Here is a 6,000-nt window from a genome sequence, read left to right on the forward strand (position 1 = left end):
CACACACACATGCACACACACAGGAATAATGTTCAGTTATAAAACAGAATGAAGTTCCATCACTTGTGTCAACATGGATGAACCTAGAGGACATTATGTTAAGTGGAATAAGCCAAGCACAGAAAGAAAAAGACCATGTGCTCTCACTCATGTGACATCTGAAGAAATTCATCTCATAGAATTAGAAAGTAGAATGGTGGTTACCAGAGGTTAGTGATGGCAGAAGGATGACAGAGTGGGGAGAGCTTTGTCACTGGGTACAAAGTTACAGTTATGAAGAATAAATCCTGCTGTTCTATTACACAGCACGATGACTATAGCTAATAATAATGTACCATTTATTTTATCATAGCTTGAATAGAGGATTTTGAAATGTATTAGCACAGGAAATAATGTTTAAAGTGTTAAATATGCTAATTACTCTGGTTGGATCACTGTACAGTGTATATGGTACAATGTGATGCAGTGAAACATCATATAATTAACACATGATAATTATACATGTTTACGGAGTACAGTGTGATGTTTCACTGCATCACTCTGTACCGTGTAGTATGATGCAGTGAAACAATTAAAGCAAGTAGGATGTGTGATCTCTACTTTTTCTGAGGAGGATTTTGAGGGTTTCAGTCTTTAAAAGGGGTACAGCAGGCAGGAGGGGTACAGCAGGCAGGAGGGAGAAGGGAAAAGAAAAAACAAGAGGGAAGCTATGGCCACATTACTGTGAGGCTTCCATCAGGCTTGTTGAATCCACACATTGCATGTGAAAAGGAGCCACTAGAGGGATATATTTAGCAAATGCTCAGCAAACCTGCACTTTACACAAGATAAAGCAAACACAGAGTGGAGAAAGCAATCAAATATGTATTCCTCTTGGGGTGGGGGGCTGGGAAGGGTGGAGGGGAGGGACAAGTTCTAGTCTTCTCTTGTACTGTGACGATAAGCTGTTAATTTACATTGTCAGGGTGAGCGAAGTCACCTGTGGAGATATCTGGCCTTCTATCTGTAGTTATCTGCTTAGGAACAAAAGGAAACATCCCCTTACCCCTGTGGGTTCTACAGCATTTGCTGCTTACTGCAAACCCACTGCCACCCCAACAAGGTGCTGACCCCCACCAGGATGTCATATGTCAAGAACAGCCCACCACCACAGCCCAAGGGCTGTGAGTCCTGGAGAAGTTGTGCTGGAACTGAGGGCACATGTTTCCCAGTCACAGAGTCTCCCTGACTTCACCATTGATGGCCTCAGTGCCACAGTTTCTCCCACTGCTCCACAAGATGAAAATTCCTCCTGAGGGCTAAGGGCCTCAGACAGACCACCACACCTGTTTAAGTGGCTGGAGAGGGTAAAAACCGTGGGTGAGAGACTCTCCCTGCCCTGGGTCTCTTGCCCTAGAACTGATGTGCATCAGACCACAGCCATGTCAGAGGCATATGAATCAGAGCAACTCCATCTTGAATAGGAGCTGGGTGAAAAGAGGCTGAAACCTATGGGGCTGCATTCCCAGATGGAGAAGGCATTCTAAGTCACAGGATAAAATAGGAGGTCAGCACAAAATACAGGTTATAAAGACCTTGCTGATAAAACAGGTGGCAGTAAAGGAGCCGGCCAAAACCTACAAAAACCAAAATGGCCATGAGAATAATCTCTAGTCGTCCTCACTGCTACACTCCCACCAGCACCATGACAGTTTACAAAAGCCATGGCAATGTCCCCTCAGGGCTGCTCTGTCTATGGAGTAGCCATTCTTTATTCCTTTATTTTCTTAATAAACTTGCTTTCACACTGTACTGCTGACTAGCCCCGAATTCTTTCTTGTGTGAGATCCAAGGACTCTTTTTTCAGGTGTGGATCAGGACCCCTTTCCTGTAACACATTTCTGGTGACCACAGAAGGGAGTATAGTGCAGAAACCCTGACCCAACAGCTACCTTTGGGTAAGCATTGGGGTCCTGTAACATCTTTGTGGTGACCGTGAAAGCCACTATATTGAGAAAACCCCTGACCCAAAGGCTAACTTTGGGTAAGTGTTGGGGTCCGGTAACATCTTTCTGGTGAATCCTGAAGGGACAATACTGAGGACACCCCTGATCCAAAGACAAGAGACTGCAGCACTGATTAGATGACTTTGGGTAAGTGGTGGGGTATCCGGGTAAAGAATGGGATTGGGGGCCAGGAGCTGTGACTCATGCCTGTAATTTCAGCACTGTGGGAGGCCAAGGAGGTCAGATCATGAGGTCAGGAGTTCAAGACCAGCCTGGCTAATATGGTGAAACTCCATCTCTACTAAAAAATACAAAAATTAGCAGGGCGTGGTGGCATGCACCTGTAATCCCAGCTACTCCAGAGGCTGAGGCAAGAGAATCGCTGGAACGTGGGAGGAAGATGTTGCAGTCAGCCGAGTTCGCACCACTGCACTCCAGCCTGGGCAACAGAGCGAGACTCTCTCTAAAAAGAAAAGAATGGGATTGGGTTAGAAGCCCAACTTAGGGGAGTTAGAGTCTCTCCTACAACAGAGTGGGTTAGAGACCCCTCTTAATAAAAGGCAAAGACTTTGACCAACCTTGGATTAGAGGCCCAACTTAGGAAGGTTAGACTCCCTTATAAGATTTAGGAATTAGAGGGCCCTCTCAGTAAACTCCCTCTCAGCTAAGAACAGGTTTGGCACTATGGGATGTTAACTGTTATTATCTTTGAATTAATCTGTCTTGCAGTCTTTGGTGATGGCTGTGGTTAACAGGGTTAGGCATGTACAGGATTGTGGGTTATGGGGAGCTTTCTCCTCCCTGAAAGGGGAAACTCGAGAGCTGATGGGGCTGCTGGAAAAAATCCCTTCCTGGTAGCAGCCACAGCCGCCTGAACTTTGGAGTGTCGCTGCAGTGGGTGAGTCTTTCTCTGGCCTCCCTGATCTTTTTGTCTTCCCCATCCTACCACAGGCAATGCTTTTCTCTCTCTCCTTTCCCTTTTCTATCTTTTCTATTACTCATGGTGACCATTTTGCCCAGAGACCACATGTTGAAACTTCAAGTCGGAGGTTGGATTGAAGATGAGGAGGCCCACCTGGGGGAAAATTGAAGTCTTGCCAGTTTGATATTGGGCACTAAGCAGAATGGTTAATGTCTATGTTTTATTACATGTATTTTGCTCTGACTAGGATGAAAAATAATAAATACTTTTCCTTTATGATTCAGGTTGGCCCCCAGGGTGATGGTGCCACAAGTTGGATCACTAGGGCAGCTCAGGGAAATGGAACCCAGAAGTCTGTTATACCGGCAAAAGGGTAATTTCTTACGAATTAGATTTCTGGCTTCTCTCTCTCTGTGCAAATGGTTGAATTTACATTCCCACCAGCAGTGTGCAAGGGCCTCTTTTTCTCCACATGCTCACCAACATTTGATACCTCTTGTCTTTTTTTCTAACCACCATTCTAACAGATGTGTGATGATATCCCATTGTGATTTAACCTGAAAGTGTAAAACTCCTAGAATAAAACATTGGGGAAAAATCTCCTTGATATTGTGCCAGACAATACATTTCTGGATAGGACGTTAACAGTGCAGACATCAAAAGCAAAAATAAGCAAGTAGAACTACACCAAACTGAAAAGCTTCTGCATAGCAAAAATACCAGTCAATGAAATAAAAAAATGGCATATGGATTTAAATACTTGCTAGCCATATATATAATAAGGGTTAATATCAAAATATATAAAGAATTTACATAACTCAATAGCAACAAACAAACTCCCCCAAGACCTTATAACCTGATTTAAAAATGAGCAAATAACCTGAATAAACCCTTTTATTTTAGATTCTATACTATATTTATCTCAAACAATACATATTCAGTATAGAAGGTACAGTAATCTCTACCCTACAAAATAGGAACCTGAGAGACATTGGGTCATCTTGGATTGTCAAAACCCTCATTTTTATTTTATTTTTAAATTTTCCCTTTCTTCCTCTAAACCACCACAAAAATCTACAAACATAGAAGACCAAAACTTAAAAATAAATTCCTAGATAGAAACAGATTATAAAGGTAAACTGAAGAAGAAATATATTGATAGACATATGTTAAGAAATGGAATATATGCAAATAAAGATATTAAATTAATTAAGAATCTTCCCATGAAGAAAGGCCCAGACACAGTTGTCTCCACTGGTGAGCTCTACCAAACATAGAGTGAAGAATTAATACCAACGTTCCATTATCACTCCAAAAATATGAACGAGAGCATACAATGGTATTTAACAGGGGCCAGGGTGAGGTCTCAGAAATGTTGACAAAGGGGTACCTAACTTAGGAAGAGTAAATTCAGAATCTATTGTATAACGTGATGACCATAGTTAATAACAAGTGTTCATATTCTTGAATATCACTGAGAGAGTAGATTTTAAGTATTCTCACCATAAGAAAATAAGTCTAAGAAATAATGTATGTTACCTAGTTTGATTTAGCTATTCCACAATGAAACCACATTGCAAAACATATTGTGCATGTAAATATATTCAATTATGTTTCCTAAAAATAAATTTAAACATAGAAGAAAACAACTTATCAATTTATTCTATGAACTGAGTATTACCCAGATAACAAAGCCACACAAAAGCATAAGAAAGAAATAAAACTATAGACCATTATCCCTTATGAATGTAGACACATATTCTCAAAAGTACTAGTAAATTGAATGTAGCAACATATAAAAAAAGGTTAGACGCCGTTACTAAGAGGATTATCTCATAAGTACAAATATAAGGTTACAGCTCTGTGACCAATGGACTGAAAGCAGTTAAGAGACGACGGAAACCAGCGTGCCTGGCGAGGTGCGCACCTCTTTCTTTGAACACTGGAAATTGAAGTGCACAGTGTCTGCTGCAGCGCAGCTCGTCATGGCAATGAGGCAAGGACTGAGTGGAAGCTCTGACGATTCAGGGCGTGGTGAGCTGGGGCTTCCACAGAGAGAATCCCAGGGTCCTGGTCTCTCCCACTGAGGCTGGCAGGGCCTTCTGAAAACCAGTGGAGATGGATGCTGAAGGCTCAAGCGGCCAGTGTGAGCCCAGGATCTCTCCAGATCTGGCTGAATCTCAGCGCGCCTGCAGAGGTGGCCTGAGCAGCGCCAAGATCGGAGACACCGGGGGCGCGGCCCGCTCTACAGCCGAGGTCTGGGTGCTGCTCTTGCGCATGTCCATGGGCAGGCGGTTTCACGGTCTTCCGCGGATGTTGGTCGTAGACCGTCAGTATGTCTGTCCCTCAAGGCGGGGATTTGCACCTCTCTGGTCACATCCGTCTAATCAAAGCTGCATCTCTTCCATCCCCAGAAGTGGAGGGCGGTGGAGACCGGATAGGACTTGAATGGGAGGCCCCCTCAAAAGACAGGGTGTCATGGGATGTGGCCTCTCGCCTTGAAGCAGAACCAGCTGGCCACCTCCTCCACTGCAGCACTGGAGCAGGTCTTGCAATGTCCTCCTCCCTGCTCCTGCACTCTTCCGGAACAGGCTAGAAATCAGGCCAACCGAACCTTTGCACAGCGGGAGGAGGAGAAGGCAGAAGAGGGCGGGCAGGGCGGGATGCTCAGTCACCCGCGCCACGGAACCAAGCTGCAGGCCCAGGCTGAGGCAAAGGCTGCAGGGCCATGCTGAGAACCAGGCTGTGGTCCAGGCAGTAGGTCCAGGCTGCAGGTCCAGGCTGTAGGGCAAGGCTGTGGTTTAGGCTGTGGTCCAGTCTGTGGTCCAGGCTGCAGCTCCAGGTCGAGGTCCAGGCTGCAGGTCCAGGCTGAGCTTCAGGCTTCAGTCCAGGCTGCAGGTTCAGGCTTCGGTCCAGGCTGCATATCCAGGCTGTGGTCCAGAAGCACTCGGTGCCGGTCCCGCATCACCCCTCCACAGCCTGGAACAGCCACCCCAGCTGCCACTTCTTCAGTTTCCTTCTTACGGAGCGTGTGAGTGCTTTGCAAAAGTTTTTGGATCCTCCCGGAGTCACCCATGGCTAGAGATGGGGACG

Source organism: Gorilla gorilla, chromosome Y (assembly GCF_029281585.2).
Source record: "Gorilla gorilla gorilla isolate KB3781 chromosome Y, NHGRI_mGorGor1-v2.1_pri, whole genome shotgun sequence".
NCBI classification, from domain to species: domain Eukaryota; kingdom Metazoa; phylum Chordata; class Mammalia; order Primates; family Hominidae; genus Gorilla; species Gorilla gorilla.